The sequence below is a fragment of the Camelus ferus genome, chromosome 9 (assembly GCF_009834535.1).
Source record: "Camelus ferus isolate YT-003-E chromosome 9, BCGSAC_Cfer_1.0, whole genome shotgun sequence".
NCBI classification, from domain to species: Eukaryota; Metazoa; Chordata; class Mammalia; order Artiodactyla; family Camelidae; genus Camelus; species Camelus ferus.
In genome coordinates, this window is record NC_045704.1 from 50,818,548 (window position 1) to 50,843,011 (window position 24,464).

At 40.0% G+C, this 24,464-nt stretch overlaps 1 protein-coding gene across 1 annotated transcript in view; it reads right to left on the reverse strand.

The window, feature by feature from the left end:
• Positions 1-24,464, reverse strand: part of LOC116665817 — a 417,325-nt gene that overhangs the window by 95,043 nt on the left and 297,818 nt on the right. The window lies entirely within an intron of this gene.

Below are 24,464 nucleotides of genomic sequence, written 5' to 3' on the forward strand. Positions count from 1 at the left end.
ATTCTAAGTGTAGACACATTATAATTCTGCCATTCATCCGCTGAATGACTTTCGAGTCATTTCCAGCTTTTTGACAATTACAAATAAAGCTGCAATGAACATTCATGTAAGGTTTTTGTGTGGACGTATGTCTTTTTTCTTGGGTTAAATCCTGAAGCATGGCCTTGCTGGGTCACAGGCCAAAGTCTTCTGCAAAGGGCTTGTTATCATTTCGCTTCCAGACAACAACATATCAGAGTTTCAGTTATCCTTTATCTTTGCCAGTATTTGCTGTTGTCAGGTTTTTTAAAGTGGATTTTTCTAATAAAAGAGAAAATTTGAATTCAAACCTAAGTCTTCTGGCTTGGGATAGAATAAATGAAATAAATTTGCAGGCCTCTGTATTTATAGAGTTATGTAAAACATTCTGCATGTCATGTTTATTTTCTATATGGATCTCATGGGTAATGGGTCATAAGTTATTACCTAATCATTAAAATGCAGAAAGTCAGAATGGAGAAGCCATCATATGGACTGTTCATCCTGATTTCATTTAATTTGCTGACAATCACAGAACAAAACTTGTCTGGGAAAGGTAAGCATTTAGAAACTAGAAATTTTATTTTGAGCCTAATTTACCTGTATTGTCCTTCAAATAAGAAATGAGCATAAAGCTTGACGGAGATTCCTCCTACCCTGGTGATTTTGTAGTTAGAAAAGAGTAAACTGGATTGCATGTTCAGAGTTGTGGTTGTCAGTGTTTCATGTACGACCGCTAATTCAAGGCTCTGTCTTTAGTAAGCACTGCGAACATCTTGGTGGCAGGTAAGATCAACTCCTTCCCTCTAGGGGAAAGCCCTGTTTCACCCACAAAGTATAATTACTTCTGTCCTTCCTACATTTTCAGGAAATAATTGATGGCCTTTGCCACCACTGATCCTCATGTAAGCAGGAAGTATTTTGAGTTTTCCTTGCTAATAGAAATTCCTCCTTGAGAAGCAGAGGACGGGTGGTGGAGAATTTCAAATAGTCTCTTGAGGAATGAGTTTCCGTCGTGTCTTGCTTCATCCTGCTGCCAGTGATGCCTGTAAAAAGTCTTTTAGGAGTTTCGTGCTATTACATCTCCCCGCCCGCCTTCTCCTCCAGATGTTTTCTTATTCCCTTTAAGTGGTATCTTATTCTGTCTCAGGGAGAAGAGACTACACCCATTTCCTAAAACATACTTGAGTTTCAGATGAGAAAATTATTTCAACTAATGATCTATTACCAGTGAGATGAAAGATGATCTTGAAAAATGCTGTCCTTTGTTTCATATACTTTCCTCTTCATTCAAGATGCCACAAACCTGGTTTGTTTTTTAAAATGATGCCACACATTTCATTAACTTCAGATTAGTTTACAGGTATTTGTGGTATTGAGGGAATAGCAATTCATATACACACGTAAGCTATGACGAAATTCAACATCTTAGTTACCTACCTTCTTCCCCAATAAACCGAACTTTCTTTCAAGGAGTAACTGTGTATTTTTACTATGGTTTTGAGCTTACGTCACATACCAAAGAGACAAAATACTCAATTTTAAATTACCATTAATTCCTGTGTCACTTTTCATACTTAAATCCATTCAACCATCTGGTGTTTCTTAGTGACTTTTCATCAGACTTAGGACTTCAATATTTTTCCTGATAGAGATTCCATTTCCATCCCTACTTTTTTTTTTTTTTTTTTTGGCAGAAAATCCCATTCTCGAGGGAAAAAGTCAAAGAACAATATATATAGACAATAGTCCATGAGTCTGAGGACATCTGGTTCTCAGTTTTAATCCTACTGAGATTAGGATTGTATGATTTACTTAGTCTCTCTGTGGCTAGTTTTCCGGTTTGGAGAAGTGTGTCGGTATCAGTACACGCAGTGCACAGGTATTTGAGGGATTGCATGAATTAGCACATAAAGCGCACAGCTGTTTCCATGCTCAGTGCCAGGCCAGCATCAACCACCAGCTAACATCATGTTTCATGTAGAATTCAGCCCTTCTTTTTGCACTCCTAGAGTTCCGTTGACATCCAGGCTTCTAGGTTCCCTTCTTCTATCCCAGAGGGCATGTTAAATATTTTATAAACAGAAAATAGTTCCTTCCAAAGAGAAACCTTGATGTCAGATCATCAGAGAATGTGTTCATTATGCTGTAAAAGATCTGTCTTCCACAGAGCTAGCCAAAGGAAATGGCTTGGGAACCCACTGTCTTCCCATGTAGTTTAATTTAATTTGTTTTAGCAATACTTGTAACCCTAGTGACGAGAGCTAACTCTTAATGGTAGTTAACAATTAGGAACCAGGTATTAAGACAACTTATTCACCTACTTCATTTTCGAGTAAAAAAAAAAGAGATGATATTTCCTGTATGATCTCATTTTGTGATGAGACATGTAAGTCAATATTAGAGAGTTTAGTAAACTGGAGTCATTACATCACTGTGGACGTAGACACACTGGAGTAGTGGAGGAAGAGAGGGCTCTGCCACCAGAAGGTCCTGGGTCAATGGTTCCCAGATGGGTGACCTTTAGCAACTGACATAAACTGAGCCTCCTCTTAGAGTGACAATACCCATGGACATTTGTTGTGTGGATTAAATGAGAGGCTGGGCATTAGAACCCATAGCACAATGTCCTACGTACACATAGTAGGACTAACTGTCATCCACTTCTCAGTCCCCAAACAGGTCAGAGGCAAGAACATTCATCTTTTTAGCATCACATTTTTTTGGCTACTTAGTTTAATTCTTCACTTTGTGACTGACCTCTGTTCACACAAGGTTCCAGCCCAAGGCTTGTGTGGTCAGGAAAGATGCTGGAGGTCACATGGCCTGAGCTGGCTACACTTCCGGTGGTGGTGCTGCAACCTTAGCAGAGGCACGACTGAGAGAGACAAAGGAGACTTAGATCTGCAGCAAGAGACCAGGATGGAGAGCAGACTGTGCAAAGTCAGCTGGCTCGGTCAGTGCTGGCTACGTGAAAAATGACCACTGACACCCAGAGGCGCACGGGGGTGAGCTCTGGCGCAGGCCACGGCAGCTGGGGTGGCTCTGCTTCACGTGCCTGCCATCCTTCTTGCTGGAGGAGAGCCGGGGCTTGTTTCTTTCACAGCAAAGGCCGACACACGACAGGATAGGTGGAAACACACAAGGCCTCTTAAGGCCCAAGCTTCAATTTGCATAATTTCCCCTCTGCCAACAAGTCAAGAGCCAAGGTGTTTACTGTGGGCCAGCTGTTACACTCTCTGCAGTCACTAAGTCCCTGCCGCTCTGAAGGAGCTTGTACCTTCTATACGAGGGTCACTAAAATGGCCAGCAAACCGGTGCAAAAATTGCTTTTAGCCCTGAAATGACTCAGCACCTCCATTCTCATCCTCTGGCTGAGCTTTGCACACTTCAGTGGTCACTTTATGATTTCATTCTCTCCATCAATGTTATGAATGCTCAGAATGCCCAGAGAACTGAGTCTGTGCTCAATTATGTGGATGTCAGAATCCTCTCAGCGATGTGCCCACTAGACAGCCACAGCAGTTATAAAGACAATTCTCCCACAGCTGTTTCTGATAAAAACTTGTAAAATGTTTTTGATCTGGGTATAAGCCACCTTACGATGCAGCTTGAGAGTATGCGTTTAACTTTGCAGAAGGAACTTTCAAAATACAGAAAATGCTGGCCATCAAAAAACACAACTACTTTTAATGCTTTAATTTCTATTCTGTTTCTGATTTTTCATTCCCATTATTGTCTATAACATGATGTCATATGCAATCCATGTTCTCCAAGTGTAAATATAAATGAAACCTCAGGAAATTTGTCATGGCTCATTGAACCACAAGTAAATGGCTTTTCTCTTTTTGGTATTATAAACATTAATTGTCAGTCATTTGCCTAAAATAGCTGCTCTATTTTAATTCATGGGTGATTCTTTTTTTTCCTCTTGCTTCTTTTTTCTTAGCTTCTTTTTGTTCACAGCATTCATTACGAGCATAATCAGTGCCCTTTCAGGTCCCCAGTGCACCCCTCCCCCAGCCACTCTCAGTTCTGGCCACTCGTGCACCATGTGTACCACTCCCTCTCTGGGAATTGCTCTCAGTTCACAGGAGCTGCTTCTCTTAAGGGCACCGCTCTCCTGCTCTCTATCACAAGAAAGTCTTAAGATGACTTGCTACTTTGGATATTCTGCAGAGTATCACTTTGGTCCTCAATATTTATGACATCATATTCATTTTGTTGAGCAAAGAAAAGCAAATACTCTAGACGTTCTGATAGCAGGAGAGAAATGCTACAAAGATTTAGGAATTGCCAGCACATCCCCTGAAAATAAAGGAAGATTCCTGTACGTGGCATCTTTTACAACAAAGAAAGGACCATGCCACAGACTTCTTCAGGTTGTGGGCACTCCACACTTGAGGATAAATACTGCTCTGACCCATTTATTGGGTCACGTGGAAGATTTTTAGTTTTGAGTGTGATCCCGAGAAAAACAGTTTGCTGCAGCCGATCCAGGCTGAGGCACACTCAGCCCTGCCTCTTCAGCCAAATGATTCAACAGACCTCATGATACCAGCGGTATCTTTTGTAGTGGAAAAGACACTCTAGAGTCTGCCCAGAAAGGCAAAGAAATGAGTTACTCTCCTTGCAGAGACAACTGACCCTAATTACAGGAAGACATTGCTGACATCAACATGACTTCAGTGGTGATGCTAATCTTGAACACCACCAGCTTTCTTCACTGTAAAGTTTCTATTTTTCCCTTTCCATATGTTATTCTTTGGAAGGTAGTGATAAAATCCAGCCCACACTCAGCAGGAGGGAAACTGTCACACCACCTGGAGGGGATGTATCTTCCCTGGGAACAAAAGAATTATTTAGACCTCTTCTCTAAGACTCACCCCTTCTGCCACATTTATTTCTTTACACAGTCATTTATTTATACCAATATTGACTCAGATATTTATTTTTTGAGTTACAATGAAATAGTGTCATAATTTATTTTGTTGCTCATAATTTTTCAGCTTTGGTTATTGGGAGCTCTTCCAGGCTGGCAGGTTGACTCCTGTGTCCTTTTTGTGTGCCTGTTTATTTGTTTGTTTGTTTGTTTAGCAATCCCTTACTTTATGGCCCTACAAGATCCTCCAGGTTCATCTTGTATTTCATACTCCAGACCAAAAATCAGACATTTCTTCAGGAAGCCACAAGGCCAGTTTTAATTGTGTTCTAGAAAATGGAACATACCCAAGAAGAGTTTATTTTTCACAGAGTGAGTTCATTGTGGAGTGGGTTTCTGGGAAAATACTTATGCACGAAAACATCACATTCTGGCATATAATTTGCTTTCTCTGGTGTCTTGTTTTCCCTCATTTTCCTGCAGCGAAACTTTCTGGCTCTTCAACATACGCATTATCATAAGCACTTACGTTGTCCTCAGTGACAACCGAGAACATGTAGTCAAGTTAGTAGATCTGTGTCTTAGCTAATCTTGCTTCATCAGAGTGAATTCACGGTTCCTCCTTGTTCAGTTACTGCTAATAGCTCGAATGCATATCAGTGAGAATATACCATCTTCACAATGTAATATCTTCATTCATTCAGTGGGAAGCGGAGTGACTAGCTCTTGAGGGACTGAACAGAGGGGTTGGGGATGGACCGAACGTCAGGCAGCTCTCCCTTGGTGCACGGTGCCACTTAGTTGATTCCGAGGTGTTCCTGAAAGGCCCTGGCATTCTACGCCAAGCACAGGCAACAGGGAAGAAAGGCAAAGGCCACACCTCTCCCTTCTGAATACATTTGTTTACTGGCTTCTTGACTCAGGACAACAATTCGATTACCTGTTTAGACAGGAGCTAACTGAAAGCTCACGCACTGAAGAGATAAAAATTTTAGTGGTTCTCATTTTCAGACAAAATTTAATGTAAAATCTTAAGCTAATGAACATTTACACTAAAATGTGTTCCAGTGAAAGACTGCACAATTCACTCGTGACTCTCACCTGTCCTTTGCCCTCTCCACGGGAACTGCTTCACTGATATACTTGCATATTTTTGTGAATATATTATGTAAATAAGGGAACTGATAATTTGTTGAAAAGCTTTAGCCTGGTGAGAATTTTTGAATAGAGCCATTTAGAATTTTCAAACACTTTTGGAACAATTGTTGGGTATGATAATTTATTTCTAAAACAGGGGCTATTTATCTGGAAATGGACTCATCTCCAGCCTGTCTCACTATTTAATTAATTTCCTAAAGTTGAAACTTCATGGCCTCATCATTAGGAATGCAGAGAAAATGCATCTGTTAAATTAAAAGAAGTCAAAATGCAAAGCTTCATTAGGAGAATATATTTACCAGTAAAGAAATAATTAAGTACACATTAATCAATTAAAAGAAGTGTGGCAGGCTGATGCTTTTGTAAACAGTTAAGATTCATTCTGTTCTATTCCATTTAAAACGCCTGCTCTTTGTTTTATCCACCAGGCTCCTGGCTTTTCTTCACTATCCACTCCTTCTCTTGCCTATTTTTTGGCTTCTTCTCTTCGTAAGACTTCTACAAGCTGGATTGGTCTAAGGAACTGGGTTCAGTTTTCCCCCCCATCTATACACTGTACAAGAAGTAATCATGTCATACCTTTAAACATCATCTATGTATTCCCGGCCCTGACCACGCCTCAGAGCCAGAGACTCTGATGTCCAACTGAGCATGTGACTCCTCACCTGGCCCTCTGTGGGGCATCTCTCACTTTTAGCCCCCAGGTGGACCTCTCCACCCCGCAGTCTTCTCCATGTCATTAAATGGGCTCAACATCTATCTTCTTCCTTTGGCCAAATTTCATTTTCATATTTTTTTAATCAGAGTATAGTTGATTTACAACGTTGTCAGTTTTAGATGTACAGCAAAGAGACTCAGTTTTATATATATATATACATATACATACATATACATACAAACATATATATATATATATATATTCTCTTCTTCAGATTCTTTTCCATTACTGGCTTTTACAAGATATTGAATATAGTTCCCTCTGCTGTACAGAACAAACTTATGGTTACCAGGGGGTAAGGGGGTGGGAAGGGACAAATTGGAAGTTCAAGACTTGCAGACACTAACTACTATATATAAAATAGATACACAAGTTCCTTCTGTTCCACTTTTTGACTATGAAGAATAGTGCTGATACAAACATCTGCAGGAAAGTCTTTGTAAGGAAATGCTTTCTCCCTTTTCTCAGGTAGATACCTAGGAGTAGAACTCCTGAATTGTGTAAGAAATACATATTTACCTTCCTAAGAAATGACCAAACTGTCCTCCAAAGCAGCGCCACTGTTTTGCACCCCCCACCCTAGCAATGTATGGGGCTTCTCATTCTCCTGTTACTGCCAACCTTTGTTATTTCTGTCTGATGCCAATAGTTTTTGCTTTGCAAATTTCTACTTAGTTAATTCTAAGGGAAACAAACCACTCAGTCACGTACCAAATAAATGTGAATGCCCTGAGATAACTGCGTTTCTACTGAGTTGATGAAAAAACACGATGGGTGAAAGGATGAAAGGAAACTATGAACGGTTAGGCTGCAAGCAAGGACAACCACTTCCCAGTAGAGCAGACCAGCTACATCTTTCTGGTTTGGAGAGGCCTGCTCATTTAATTAAGTGAAAATGAAACTGCTTCCTGTTGCAACCACATGGGCAGCTACGTTCTCCAGTACTCAAATACTCCCTCATTGTGCACAGATCACAGGTAGGGGTGAGATTAACTACTGCACAGGGAAAGTGTAAAACTAAATACAAGAAGCTAGTAATACAAAGTGAAAATTAATAGCAATTAACCAGAAAAAATTACAGTTCCTAAGGAGCTCTCCTTTGCTTCTGAGGAGTTGAATAGAGTTGTTTTGTTCAAAACAAAAGAAATATTGGAATGAAATGATTAGTTGGTAAATCAACAACTGTAGAAGAAGGTAAGTGTTCAAAATTGATGTGTTACATTGATTATTAGCTTGAATTTGAATTGAGGTCTGTTTATATCCCGTAAGAAGTATTAGGATCTTAATTTCTCTGATAAAATTTGAATCTGAAATGTCTGACTAAAAAGTACACTCATTGGATGCTAAACTCTGCTTGATTTGGGAATCATTTTCTTAGAATAACAATGAAAAATAAGAATATTTTTCAGGATCTTCTAATAGCCACAGTATGCCCCAACTTTGTTAACAGAGATGCTAAGTTTCCTATCGCAGGCAAACAGGGTAAAAGAAGCTGAAAGGGCACTTACTTCATATTTTGGAATATTATACTTACACGAAATTCAGGGTATGTGAACACAGGGTTATAAATCTTTTTTGGCAAAGGGTAATTAAAGAGATTAATAACATTCCCTTTTGCCTTGATATTGAAAAGAAAACAAAATGAGTTTCACATCTTCTTTATATTTCTTACGTATTTCTCTGTCCATCATACTGATCACCTTTCTTATATACAATAAATATATATTCTAGGATATAAATGCAACAATTTCCCCCCAGGATTACCATATTCTAAAAAGAAATTTTCGTATTGATATCTGTATTTTTATATTTTTGCATTGATATAGTTTTACTAAAGTCAATTGATAAAACCCATTTATTGTAAGTCTCTAGAGCACCATGAAATTCTCTAATTGTAATTATTCAACAAAGTGTTACAATAAGCAGACAAGTCTTCACTAAATACCAGTGGGATATTTCCAGCAGCCCAAACTGTCTCTTAAATAACTATTTACTACTAGTCTTTAATGAGCACTTACTACGTTCCCAGGCACCAAGATGAATGCTTTGCATTGCCTAATTTAATCCTTCCTACCATTCTATGAATAAATATATTTACTCACTTTTTACAGGTAACACAACAGAGACTTATTTAAGTTCAACTATTTGTCCATGATCACTTGGCTTCAGAGGGCTGGATTTTGGATTTGAATCTTGGCATGTCTGATTACATGGATAGGTGGCACAACCACTGTGCTCGTCTGTCTCCTTCCTAACTCACTGTGGAAAGAGACTGCACATGTAGACACCGGAGTCCCTTCAGGATTCAGTGTCCCCAGGCAATCAAGGCCACATGGACCTGTGCTCCTCTAGAGGATCTCCTGCTGGGAGCCATTCTTGGGACAACATCCAAAAGTGGGAGGAGGAGGATTCCTGGCAAACGAGAACATGTAGGTACACACCAACCAGCACAGCTGGAGGTTTGGATCGTTATGCTCTGAAAAGTACTTGAATCTTTTTGTGTACTTCTGGCTTAAGTTTCCTCTCTCTTACTAACCTAGGATGCCCTCTGCTTATCAGGGTGGTGACTAAGATGAGCTACCACCATGCTACCACTCAAATCCTTATCTTGCCTGTCTCAGATTCCACTAAGGTTTCTGCATTTTCACCAGAAAAAAAAAAAGTGCCAGGTGTTGTGAAACATGAAAGACGATCAAAGCATCACTGTGACCCTCCAGGAATTTATACCTACAGATAAATAAGGAATTCACCCATTCCAACCCCTTAGATTGACCCTGCAATATCTGGGGGACTAGAATGCATATATAAACATCTCACCTAACATGCCTTCAGAAAGCTGTACGTTGTCTAAGAAAGAGTCGTGCATGAACAGTTTGAATACTGTCCAACGCACATATAATAGAAAACGAGCACAGGGTGGTAGATGAGAGCATGCAAGTGGCACGCCAGCTTCCAAAATCATTCTCAGCAGACAGACAACAGATGTCACTGCCGAAGCTGCTACAGCGTGCTTGCTTCTCTAGAAGTCATGCTGTAGGTGTGTGGGCTGATGACAGCTATTCTAACATTAACTCACAGAAACACAAGGTTAATGTACAACAGAAAGACCGTCTCCAATGGACTTTCCAGCTCACCAGCATCTTTCTGAGAGTTAACGGTTAACACACACAGGGGTGGTAAAACCATGCTCTGGAAATACCACGTATTCTTCATTTTAAAATATTTTAGCAATGTATTAGTTGGAAATGCTACAAACAATCATCCTATTTTGGATTAATTTGTTTGATTTTGTGGGGTATATATGGTAGATGAAAATTCCAGATTGAGATTGGACAGCCAGCCTCCATCCTCTGGCACAAAAGTCAATAGTTGAACACTGACAACCATAAACTAAAGACAAGTCCATTACACGTTTTTCTCTCAGGAAAGCCCCCTAGAAAATCTGTGTGACCATGGTGTGACAGAAAGAACCTGCAAATATGTCTGAGATTTTATTTCTAGAGAACTCTCTCAGGTAGGATCACAGATCCAGTTTTAAAATGATGAGGGAAAGATTATATAATTTACTCCATAGTCTTGCAGAACAAATGTCTACAAATTACCTTGGAAAAACTTTTCTCATAAAGAAAATGTAAGTGCCAGGAAAAACATTAAAATATGTAGCTTTCAAAGAAAAGCAGCAAAACTCAGCAGCAGAACAGTTATTCAAAGTTCCTTAGTTATTGTTATTGTACACACAAAATCAATTAGGTCAAAAATATTCGAGCTGCTTGCAAAGCATGACACAATTAAAGTCTCTAATTTGCATCTGAATATCATTCAGAGAACTCTAATATGATTTCAGGAAAGTATTCCTTAAAAGGAGGATAAATGAATGGATGAATGAATGGATGGATGGATGGATAAATGGTTGAATGGATAGATGGATTGATGAAGAGACAGAAAGAGAGAGATTGAGATACTAGTATATAGATGGATAGATATTAAGATATAATCAGTTCTCATCAGTTTTCAAACATAATGAAGAATGGGAGTCATAATTCTTTTCTGATTTTTGGTTTGATATGTGACAGGAAAGGGGTTCACTGTAGAATGCATATTTAATGTAAACCCTTTACAGAGTGATACCAACAAATGCAAATACTTTCACGCAGCCTCCTTAGGTTTGTATAGTTGAAGACGACGATCCAATCTCCTAAGTTTTATTGGCAGATCCTTTCAGTGGTAGCTCTGCTCCCAAGGTGCGATTGCTGGATTTCTTTTTTTGGTATATAATTCCCCACTCAAACAGAACTACAACCCTCTTATTCATACAACGAAGCAGGCGATGGTTTAAATGGCAGTATATTACATAGGATATTATCACCTGTATGAAAATAAACATAAGATGGCAGTTTCAAGAATCCATTCATCCCTCTCAAGGGAATGTCACTCATCCTTTGCACCTCAGGGCATTTACCTGGTCTTCAATCAGCTAACATTCTCCCTCCTGGAAAAACGTGCTCTCTGACACATGCAGGTGCACGCACATACACATTCATACACACACACACACACACACATGCTTAAGTATGTGCGTTCATACATTTTAACAATCCTCTCCTTTCCAAGTTATGTTTGGAATAAACATAGAAGCCATCACAATTTATTTTAAAAGTCTAATATCTATTTATTATCTCCTTTACCCATCACATTAGGAATCCTAAAAATTGAAGTGACTGTTCTTGTGAAGAGTAAATGATAAACATTTATTGTTGAAAAAAAATACGATTTCTTCAACCAAAACCTGAATAAATACAAGATAATGAGTGTCTGAGAAGACAAAGGAAGTGAGAACAAAGACTTTATAATCATTTATAAACTACACAGAAAAAAAAAAAAAAAGAGGTAAAGCCTCTCCCCTAACAGACCTCAATCTCATAGGGAACATTTTAACTAGTCCTTATTTTAAGAACGAAATAAGCCATTTCATCTTTTTTTTCTTAATTTCAAAAATGTCCACGATTTCATGAGTTCTGTTTGGGGTGCTCTATTTTTGGAGCTGTGATGAGAGCTGTTTCATCTTCACGAAGTGGCGGTGCAGAAATAACGGACTGCTACACCCCGGATCATTTAAAATGGAAATCCGAGTGGTGGTTCGGGGAGTGATGAAGAGAAGCCGAGTGCACAGATATCCTCTCTGGAGCCCCCACAAACCTCTCAGGGTCTCGCAAAGCCCTGAAAGTACAACTATCTCTGGTAAAGCTATTTTATCTAATTTTATTCTAGAACAATCTACAGGACACCACACACACACCAAATGGATCTAGTGGATTCTGATAGTTCCTCATCATTCTGATGGGCTGGCCAGAGTAAACTACTTTCTCTAAAAATTCACGTTTAGCTTATTTTCGATATATTCCCATAGGGAAAGAACACGAGGGTGGATCTCACTAATGGCTTCTGAGGCTCCGTCACCCTGATGATGTTCCAGAATGCTTGTCAGCAGCAATTATCAGTCACAGCTGGCCCACCTCAGAAGACAGAGGGAGTGACCCGAGAATGCCCGTAATGGTGCTACTCGGACAGGGGGAGCTCAGCTTTCAGTTGAGCATCCCTTTGGATTGTCTACCTCACACAACCAGAGATTTCAGGCAGGAACGGAAGCAGAGACAGAGGAACTGGCACCATCGTAAAGTAACACTTACCCACATCTCTACTGCAGGATCCTTCTTGGACACCCCCTGCCCTGAGCCACCCTCCCAAAGTCCAGGCACATTCATGCCTCGTCTTCTCTGCCCAAGGTACCCGAATTCCCAGTCAGCCCCATTTTCCCTTACCAGTACTCCAGCCCTGACTCCCCAAATGTATGTTCCTACATCATAAATACTATGTTAAAATTTGAAAAATCTATGTTTTGTATTTCTTCCCCTAAGAGGATTCAAAGCTGTCACTTTGCTAATATTCCTTGAAGGGCAGGTTCTCATCTATTTATTTTATCCCCATTACGAAGTTCAGGGTGGGACAATTACTGCTCAATAGATATAACACTGACAAATGTATTAAGTAATTCCCAAGTGTTCAAAGTTCCTGGAAATCTCTGAAGGTCTTCCACAACTGGGAAGCCAGCGTGGTCCTCCAACCATCCAACAGTAAGGGACCAACCGGGTGGGATTTGGAATAAAAGGAGAAGTTTGAGATACAGCTTAGATTTGACTTCATTACTTGGTCTATGCAGAGGGTAAGAAAGGACTGCAAACAGAGAGGGTACCACTCTGAGCCTTGAACAGTGAGGGAACAAAAAGAGGATAGCCCGAGAATGAACAGAATGAACGTGACAACATTCGAAACCACACCACACAGTCAAGCCACTGGCATCCTGCATTACTCCTTGGCCCACTAGGAGTCTACTCTGTTGCACACCACTTGCCATTAGATTTGCCCTCTCGGTTTAGGAGCTCAGGAGGCTAAGCTTTGCAATAGTCCCAGCTGTCTGCAAAGGGCTACCTAATGGGGAGCAAAGCTCTGTGACTCAAGATGAAGAAGGGAAATCACAAAGAAAAGATCTGGTGATGGCTGGCCTCGGAATCCTGCTTCCATAAACATGGGAGCTTTGGAGAAGGATGGAGGCAAATGCGATAATCCTAATATTTTCTTTTCTTCTCCAACCAAAAGAATGGCACTTGCACACATACCAATGAAATGACCCTTCTGCAAGCAAAACTGCTATTTGAGCTGTTCACTGTCCCACAACTGTCAGTGACACCAATGATGCAGACCGCCTTGGGAGAAGTACCACCAACCAGTGCAACCCCCTTCATCCATGTGATGCCATGTGTGTTCATACATACAGGTCACACCTAACCTTAGTTAAAGATCAAAGCAGAGAGGGAAGAAAAACTCCAGATATTTTACAGGATTTGGCTTCAGATCAGCACATATTACTTCGTGGAAGGCACGGGTTAAGAGTTCTCCTTTTCCCTCCTTCCTTAGTTTGGCTACTTACACTCCTCAAAGGACATGGTAACATCCATCTCAAGCTTATCTATCACCCTACTCCCAGAGAAAAGGAAAAGCTGAGCTAATGCTAAATTGGCTCAAGTTTAGGTCCCAGTCAAATATCATAGTTGCTCTTCTTAAAAATTTAATTTCCAAAGCAGCAGGTCGCCAGGCAAGACTGCTCTCACTCCAAAGTAGATTCCCTCATGTGGCTCTGCGTTTGGTCTTCAATTATCTGCTCATGAAGGCTTGACTTGTGGAAAATCCTACTTGATGTCCCGTATTTCACAGAACCTCAAGTTTACTTTAAGCTATTTACAACTAAAGATCTCTTTTTTTCTTTAAAGATACATATATAAAACACATTCCTACCCACACTGTAAAAGCATGAAAATAGAAGTAGAGAAAAATGCTGTACGCTTAGATGAGATTAAAAAGAGAAAATTCTAGTCTGACATGATTCTGATTGATAATTAAAATACATTGTTTTCAGGTAGCCTTTCTAAAATCTGTTATCTGATTAAGGAAGGTATGCCTGCTCTTGAAAAAAGACATATTTTCTGCTGCTGAATTTTAGGATAAAGCACTGACAGAAGTCCTGCAATGGTCACAGTTTACTGTACAGTGTTCCTTCTCCACCATTAACGTTGCCTTTTTCACCCGCAAATGTGCAGTGTGGAATACACACAATAGTATGTCAACAAGAAAGTTTCGTTTTGAGAAACTAAAAAAAAATTATAAAAGAACAAGTGTAGCCAGAGGGTTTTTGTGATTGTACTTTCACTTCTCAGCAAGGAATCTTGCTTTAGAATGTCCTTTTCCCCCTTAAGGGATCATGAAAGATTAAAAACTTGGTAATAAAAAAAAAATCAATGGCAAAACATAGAAAGAAGAAATGTTAGCCAATCAGGACTTTGCTATCAGTGACATAAAATACAACTAGTCCTTGAGTTCACTCTTATCAGCGTCACACCTAGGGACATTTCTTTGAATGGGTCACAGATGTTGAATGTGGACGTAAGTATAGATTCTTTTAAGCTACCTGTTAACTCCTAATAAACAAAATAAGACGGCAGAGGAAGTCCAATAAAAAGAAAAGCACATCCCAACAGGACATATTCATGATGCTTTAGTCTAGATCCATTTCAGTTTTGCCACCCGCTAATCAGTTTGCGTGTTCTTTCCATTAAGTTCCATTACTGAAGAGAACCTAGTTAATTACAATGCGTACTATGTTTAACTTCTCAAAAGGTTTCTTATAATATAAACAAAATATGACTGTAGATAAACATACTCCCTGATCTCTCCGGCACATCTAATTATGATACTGCAAAAATGAAAGGTGAAAAACTTAGCACAGGGTTGTTTTAATACACATCTTAAATCAGGGCCTGCGTTATTTGGAAATAAAATTGAAAGCTATGCAGAAGTCAGAGACATATTATACTAGAGAATAAACGCTTTTCTGTACCACTTGTTTCTGACTAGTATTCTCTCACATATGTAAAAGCAAAATTGGGGGACAAATAAGCAAATCTTTAAGCAAACTCCAGCTCAGTATTCTAGCACTGTACTTAATTTTGCTTTAAGGGTTGTTTTTGTTTTGTTTTCCCTCCTGGGATAAAATTAGCTGGGAACTCAGCTATGTATTGTGGCTTAAAGTCTTATCCTTGTTTATTTATTTATTTTTGTACTTATTGCTGCAGTGGTGTTTCCATTCTCGGTTTTTTTTTTTTCCATGAGGAGGGATAAGAAACAAGCAAACAAAACAATCTGGTAAGTAAGTATACATCAAAGATTCAAGTAAGAATCAGCGAGCCTACCCAGTGAACTCTTTATGAGGAGACAAAGTTTCCAGCAAAGTGTTAAGCCTTACTAGACCTAGGACAAAAAGCACTGACATCTTCCTTAATATTCCTGGAAGCAAATATAAGGTCAACAGAATTGATGATATGTTATAAAATCTTCAGATATAAAATGAAACATAGTTTTTTTTCTTTCTAATAGTTCACACATGAGTATGAAAATGTTAACCAGCATTTATGGAAGAAAAATGTGCTTCTGAAGCATTTTAAAGGCTTTTAAGGGCTACATTTTGGTGCAGAGAGATGAAATGGGGACCAAGGAAAGCTTCCAGCATCAAGGAACAAAGCAGGCAATGAATGCTGCTGCTTACTTCCCAAAACCCTCCTTAGACTACTTGGGTAATCAGTCTACAGTGACATGCTCTTTATCACACTGTCTCTATTTGCTGGAACTCTGAAGTCACTGGGACTTTTTTTCGGTGTCTCGGTGGTGTTTTGAACATAGCATTGTTACAACCGAGAAGAGATAAGAAACTTCAACGTACCTCTTTACCTCTGAGTGCAAAACATCAAACAATATTCACAGATCAAACAGAAAAGTTCTCACCTTACATTGGTCAGAGTGGCCATCATCAAGAAGTCTGCAAATAACAAATGCCAGAGAGGGTGAGGAGATAAGGGGATCCTCCTACACTCTTGGTGGGAGTGTAAACTGGTACAGTCACTATGGGAAACATATGGAGGTTTCTAAAAAAAAGTTAAAAAATAGAGCTACCATATGATCCAGCAATTCCACTCCTGAGGATGTAATGGGAAAAGATGAAAATTCTAGTTCGAAAAGATACATGCATCCCAATGTTCACAGCAGCACTATATACCACAGCCGAAACATGGGAACAACCTAAATGTCCATCAACAGATGACTGGATAAAGAAGTTGTGGTGTATATATTACAATGGAATATTACTCAGCCATGAAAAAGAACGAAATAATGCCATTTGCAGCAACATAGATGGACCCAAAGATTATCATGCTAAGTGAAGTAAGTCTAAGAAAGACAAATATCATATGCTATCACTTACATGTGGAATCTAAAAAAAATGATACAAATGAACTTAATTACAAAACAGACATAGAAAACAAACTTATGGTTACCAAAGGGGAAAGGTGGGGTGGATAAATTAGGAGTTCAGGATTAACACATACACATTATTATATACATAAAATAGATAAACACCAAGGCCCTACTGTGTAGCACAGGGAACTATACTCAATATCCTGTAATAACCTATAATGGAAAAGAATCTGAAAAAGAATATGTATATATGTGTGTGTGGTGTGTGTGTGTGTGTATGTATATATATATATATATATATATATATATATATATATATAAAACTGAATCACTCTGCTGTACACCAGACTAATACAACATTGTAAATCAACTATACTGTAAAGTTCTCTTCAGTGCTTCCCCAGAAAAAGGGTGCAGAGCTTGAATGTACACTATACCAATCACTGATAGCTTTGCATCAGATTTCTTCAAGTGATCACAACTACAGGACAAATATTCATAGACACAACATACACTGGAGTGGGTACAAGTGTGTCTGCTGTTAGCTTCTGCTTGAAAGAGTATTTGCTATAAATCTATTTTGGATATACTCATTAGAAAAAAGGTATAAAGGTGGTTCTCAATGTATCGTATCCCAGATTTCATACTTTTAAGTATCATGGAATCACTTCTCTCCGCTTCCATGCGGGTTTTGACATTGCAATGGCTGTTGACTGGCCACAGACCAGGAATAAAGCAGGCATTTCTATGAATCCTAGACCCTGGTCTTCCTAGGTTTGCCGTGTCAAAAAGTCCATTGTTACAGATTTTCTTTTTCTGCAAAGTAAATGTTATTTTCTTAATAAGAAAGACTTGAATTACCATCTCTTGCCACCCTTTGCCCCTACTAAATATCATTTTGGCATTTTCCCGTATCCCTCAAAACTCAGGCACATGGATAACTGAACAACGTCTGGGAACTCTAGCAGTTGCTGTTGGTGGCCTACGTGTGCACCCAGGCCTTACCGTTTCAGTGCACACCAAAGTGCCCACACACCGACCCCTAGGACCTGTGCATATATTATGTTACGTGGGGAAATGGGTTTTGCAGATGCAGTTAAGGTTATAGACCATGAAACAGGGAAATTATTCTGGCTTATCTGGGTGGGCCCAGTCTAATCACATGATCCCTTAAAAGCAGAGAACTTTCTCCAGCTGAAGTCTGAGATGGAACCAAAAGGAATGTCAGAGAGAGTCAAAGCAGGAGAGGGTCTAACACACCACTGCTGGTGGGAATCTGCATGGAAAGCATGACAAGGAATGTGGCTTCTAGGTGCAAAGGAAACCTCAGTCCTACAACTGCAAGGAACTGAACTTGGCCACAACCTGAATGAACCTGGAAATAGGCTCATCCTTGGGCCTCCAGGAAGGAATATAACCTAGCTGACACCCTGATTTCTGCCTTATGAGATTCTAAGCAGAGGATTCAGACTGTCCCTGGACTTCTGATTTTCAGAACTCTGAGACAATAAGTGGGTGTTGTTTTAAGTTGCTAAATCTGTAGTAACTGGGTATAGAAAACTAATACACAGGCCAACCTCCATTTGCCAAGGCCACGTCTCTATCTCTCCGAAAGCTTTCTCTGGCCTTCAGAGCCTAGTCTGCCGTAGTAGGATGCAGGATGGAAATGGCAAGGAATTGATGACAGTTGGAGAGTCAGAGTTGGGGAATACGGGTATCCCAGCTCCCTCGTGTCTTCAGTGGGGTAACTTCAAGGTATGTGATCTGCACTGATGCCCAAAGCTCCCTGACAGGGCTAAGCTCCAGTGGCTTAGGGGTGACATGCTTGATAATGCGTTTTTTTGGCTTCTTTCCTTCTGCATATTACTTCCTTCATCTCCTGTGATGTTTCTCAGAATCTATTTCCAGATAGATTTCTTAAGACCATGTCTCAGGGTCTACTTCTGAGGCAACCCAAGCTAATACAGCACTATTCTTCCTATCTCATCTCTTCTGTAAAATTTTACCAGCTAATAATTATGAGAATATTAATAATGGCTAAATTTTTTCCTAAGAATTTGTATCTTCACAATAGCAAACACTTTATTCCCACCATCATATTTAATTGTCTCAACAGAATCATGAGGTTGGAACTGGATTATCCTCCACTGAGTGGATAAGAAAAGTGAGGTTTAGGGATGCTATGAAACTGCTCAAGATTTCACATGGGATACAAAAAAGAGTCACACCATATCTACGTGACGCTAAAACCCCTGCTCCTAAAGAATGCAGTTTCCCCTCCCCCAGGCTTTTTTATTTCGGTGTGTGAGACAGAGTACTGCTGAGTCCACAGGAATCACGGTGCGAAGCTGTCGCCGACCGACGGTGGGAGGTACAGACGGGAAAGCAGCACTTCCCAGAGGTGCACGGAACTCAGCTTGAGGAGCGCGGCATCTGACCACCAGCTCCAGGGGCCAGGCCCCTCCGACTGGTCCAGCCTCAGCAGCAGGTACCGCTCCTGGCCTGTCACCAGTGCACGTTCACTGACTAGACGGCTGGCTCTCTCATCTCCTCAATGGATCATACTTCCTTTACTGAGGGACCCGGTTCAGATCTTGTCTATCTCCTCATTTTCATTTTAATGAGTCTCCTATCTCTGTGGGCTCTCGTTAGGAACTTGCTGAAAGACTGTTTTGCCAAGCCAGTGACTACCATTTTTCCAGGTTGTGCAGGACTGATCTCGGCTGAGCCTGAGCACAGGCACCAGACAGGGACAAGAGCAGCCAACCACAGGACCCTCTGCTCTTCTGTGCGCAACTCTTCCATCACCAGCATATTCCCCAGAGGCTGTTGGACAATGCAGGTGATGCGAGCCAAACAGGCAGATGCATTATTTTACTGTGTTGTGTAATCTCTCCTAAGTAGCAGTCATGGGTGGGTGTCAGAATTGGGCAAGATCAAGAAACGAAATGATTTACTCAAGACCGTACACCGAAAAAATGACAAAGCTATAACAACAACTCGCCCAATTTCTCCTAGCTTAAGGCTCACAGGAAGCACCAAAATGTGCTCAAGAGTAGTTTCTTTAAAAAAAATTTTGAAGAAATGATACTGCACAAATTTATAACATCCACACAAGGTGTCTGAATCAGGAAATCATAAAGATACTTATCTGTAGCCTTGAAATAAACTGGTTTTTCTTCCCCATACACCCAATTGTAATTCCTCTCCAGAATCAGACAGGAGCAATTATTGAAGAAGGCAAGAGTAAAATGTTATATTTAGGAGAAGAAAAACAGACCACAAGTAAGAAAAGCAGAAAATTAGCTTAAGTGAGACACTGAGCACAGTGCCTGGCTATAGCAAATGCCACTAAATGTGAGCCTTAATTATTTGTGGGTTTATTTTTTTTCCCCAGTGGCATGCTCATGGTTGAAGCAGTGATGGACAGCCAACACAAATGTTACAACAGCCTCACAGAGCTCGACTTCTACACCCCAAGGGACCGCCTGGCACAGACACCCATCAGCTTTGGGAGCTCAGCTCAGCGCCCAGTGTCTTGGCAGCTTTGAACCAGTTATCTGACAGACATGTTGCAGTCTGCTTGGGCTGCCATAATAGAATCCTATGGATGGAAATTTATCTTTCCATAGTTCTGGAGGCTCCAAGTCCAAGGTCAGGATGCCAGCATGGGTGTGTTTTGCTGAGAGCTCTCCTCCTGGTTTGCAGACGGCCCCCTTCCCACCATATCCTCACGTGGCCTTTCCTGGACGTGTGCACATGGAGACAACGAGCCTCCATCTCTTCTTACGAGGCCACTCCTCCCATCAGGGCGGTCTCAGCCCCAGTGAACCACTCTAACCCTAATTAACTCCCAAAGGCCCCATCTCTGAAAACCATGACACTGGACGTTAGGGCTTCAAAAAATGAACTCTGGAGCAGGGGTTTATACACATTTTGTCCATAGCAACAGATTTTCAGTTTTCCCATTAAAAGCCAGGACTTAAGAACAGGGAGCACAAAGTCTTTTTCTCCAGATTTGTGTGAAAACTGTGTAAGGTAGTACATGCATGCGGACTCCCAGTAGCTCAGACCTAATGGGAGACAGATGCCAGGCTCCTTGCTCTGCCTCTGGGATATCACACCACCGGAGTCACTCACTGGTCTCACACAATAGGTCAGCCCGAAGGAAGAGCCAACCAGGGCCGCTCACTTCCGTCTCAGATTCTCTACCTGTGTAAGCTCACATCAGAGGGTTCCTCAAACCCCTCCAGCTCCAATGTTCTCTCTCATGTTATTACTGACATTGGCTTCTTAAAATAATTGATGTCTTACACAGTATGCTGAATTTTAGTAGCAAGAAAATTATAAAGCCTAATTAAAGCTCTGAAAAATAGACTTGGAATCAGATTTGATTATGCTATTATTTCTCGCAAATTGTAAGATATCTACTAATATTTCTCACAACTCTTCTGATAATTTTCATTAGAAACACTCCAGTACTTATTAGAATGGTTCAGCGCTAATTTCATAACATATAATAACCAGCTAAAAGTGATAGAGAGCACTTTTGAAAGTAGGATGGCTTAAACAAATTACTATATGAACTTAAAAAACTGTGCTAGTTTTCTTTAATCAGAAAGTAAAATTATTAAAAAAAATTTTGCTAGTTATGAATTACAACAACAACAAAAAAAAGACAGACCAAAAACAAACAAACAAGCCCAGAGAGGGACACACTGAGAACATTAAAATTGAACAAGGTCCTATGACTCCTAGGCTAACGCGGTGAAAGCTTCTTCCTGATGGACCAATCCCCTGCTGTAAATATTAGCCACAGGTAAAGGAATCACCATCTTGGTAGTGTGCTCTGACGATTAAAATGACAAGGGTTCTAACTTCTCCGTATCCTGGGAATCTGCTGTCTTTTGGGGTTTGGGAGATACTAGCCATCCTAACAGGTGTGAGGTGACATCTCATTGTGGTTTTGATTTGCATTTTCCTGAGGGTGATTCTGAACATCTTTTCATATACCCTCTGGCCATTTGTATGTCATCTTTGGAGAGTGTTGTCATATCTTTCACTTTTTAGTCAGGTTCATATTTTAACCAGGTTATTAATGAGCTCAATTTAAAATTAGGCTATTAGGGTTTTCTTTTTGCTGGTGAGATGTAGGAGTTCCTTACATATTGTGGAAATCAGCCCCTTGTCTGGTACATAGTTGGCAACTGTTTTCTCCCATTTCACAGGTCACCTTTTTACTCTTGTTTCCTCGGCTGTGCATTTTTAGTTTGATGGCACCTCACGTAACTATTTTTGCTTTTGTTGCCTGTGCTTTTGATGTCATCTTCATGAAATCATTTTCAAGACCAGTGCCGCTATAGAAAATAGTATAGATATTTCTTTTAAAATGATAAATACAACTGTTTTACCATCCAGCAATCACACTCGTGGGTGTTTATCCTAAAGAAATGAACTCAGCATCTCAAAGAGACATCAGCACTCCAATGTTCAATGGAAGCACTATTCACAACAGCCTAGATGTGGAAACAACCGAAACATCATTTGACAAATAAATGGATAAAGAAAACGTGGTTTATAGATACACTAGAAGATTATTCAGCCTTAGAAAAGAATGAAATTCTGCCATCTGCAACAACACGGATGAACCTGGGTGGGCAGCGTTATGCTAAGTGAAATCAGCCAGCCTCAGAAGGACAGATAGAGCATGACTCCACTTAGATGAGGAATCTGAAGTCATCAGACTCATAGAAGCAGAGGGTAGAACGGTGGTTATCAGGGGCTGGGGGAGGGCAAAACGGGGAGTTGCTAAATCAATGAGCATGAAATCTCAAGTACGCCAGACGCATCCTTACAGAGATCCACTGTACCACGTGGTTTCTATAGTCAACACTACTGTGCTTCACACTTAAACATTTAAGAGGGTAGAGCTCATGTTAAGCACTCTTGCTACAATAAAATAAGACTAAAATTAGAAGCCAGTAAGCTACGGCTTTGCACATGACCTTGAATAAAAAAATAAATACATCAGCAAAGAAACAAGAGAATTAGTCTAATTAACAGCTTCAGAAGCTTTTCTTCTCTTTAACAATACTCCTCAGATACCCCAACATTAAGTTGGCATCATCACAGAGGAAGAAGGCAAAGCCTTCTTTCCTATTTTGCTCTGTATACTTTTCAACTGCTAAAATCTTTTAAAAGTATCTAGCCAAGCATGGCTTATAGAAAGACATAAAAAGCTAAAAGAAAGAAAAAAAAAAAACACATTATGCAGCAGAACTCATTTGAATGATTTATTTTAAAGGGTTACTGAAGACAAGAAAGAAAATTCTTTAGTACACAGAATCTATCTCTGAAATCCTTTGGGGAGATACAAATTTATTTTGCACACATAATCTGGCAATAAAATTATGGCATAATCATACAAACATTTTATAAAATAATGCCAGGGAACTGAGGAATGCAAATCACACTAGGCAATTTCCAGATCTCCATATTATTTGCATATTTAGAACAGGCTACTCCTAGAAATCTATTTTGCAGAAGGGCTAGGATGTGTACATAAAAAATAATAATGCTAAGAGTTATTAAGTGATTACTCTGCGTCTCTTTTTACCTCATTTAATACTGATAAATATTCTTTCCTACAGATTACTCCTCTCCCCACAGTGACCTCACAAGATGATTCTCAAAGGAAGCCATTATCAGGAGAGAAGGAAGCATGTCCTTTGCTGTTTGTCTGGACCATAATGCCTGGGAAGTAGTGATCCCATTATAGAAAGAAGACTTGGAGAAGTCCTGATTTGAGAAAGAATGTAACAAATTAAGATTTGGAATGCTGTGTTGAAAGAGATGTCAAATCATCCAAAATTAGATTTCTAGAGATTAAAAAAAAAATCCTTCTCTTGGAGAAAAATTTCATAAAGAGACAGAGGGTAAGAAGAGGTACAGGTAAAACCTAGGAAATTTCAGTGTCATAACTTTACGGACAGAGGGGTTTCTAACGCTTATGGCAACGTATTAGTTTTTTATTGCTGCTCTAACAAATGACCACAAATGTAGTCACTCAGCTCATATGAATTTTCTTCTAATTCAAAAGAGCAGAAGTCTGAAATGGGTCTCACAGGGCTAAAATCAAGGTATCTGCAGAGATGCATGCCCTCTGGAGGCAGGGAAGAATCTCCATGGGGAGAATCTGTCTCCTTGCCTTTTCCTGTGTCTAGATGCAGCCCGCATTGCTTGACTCACAGTGGTCCTCTTCATCTTCAAGCCAGCACCTGCATCACTCTGACCTCTGACTCTGTGCTCACATCCTCCCTCACTCTGACTCTCCTATCTCCCTCATTCCCTTTTAAGGACTGTTGTGTTTACACTGGGCCTAGCCTGATAACAGGACAAGGGCAGATAGCAGGACAATCTCCCAAGCTCAAGATTCTTAATCATGTTTGCAAAGCCCCTTTGCCATGTGAGGTAACATACTTGTACAGGTTCTGGGGATTAAAATGCCCACATATTTGAAGGGCCATTATGCTGCCAACCACAGACAGCTATAAATACATATGGGTATTAGCGAGATTTCAAGATGGAAACGGAAGGCGTGGAGAGAAAATGAAAACAAAGATGGAGATTCTCATTCAAATAACTTATCAGCATGAGGAAAAAGAAAGATGACTGAACAGCCTTCTCAGTGCCCCCTTGTAGACGATGAAATATTTTTTAGACTTAAGTCTAAATATACAATATTAGGCATGTTTTACCAATATTTTTTCTAAGGTAAAATTACCATTAGCAAAATGCATGGATCTTACAAAATGTATAATTTGATGAACT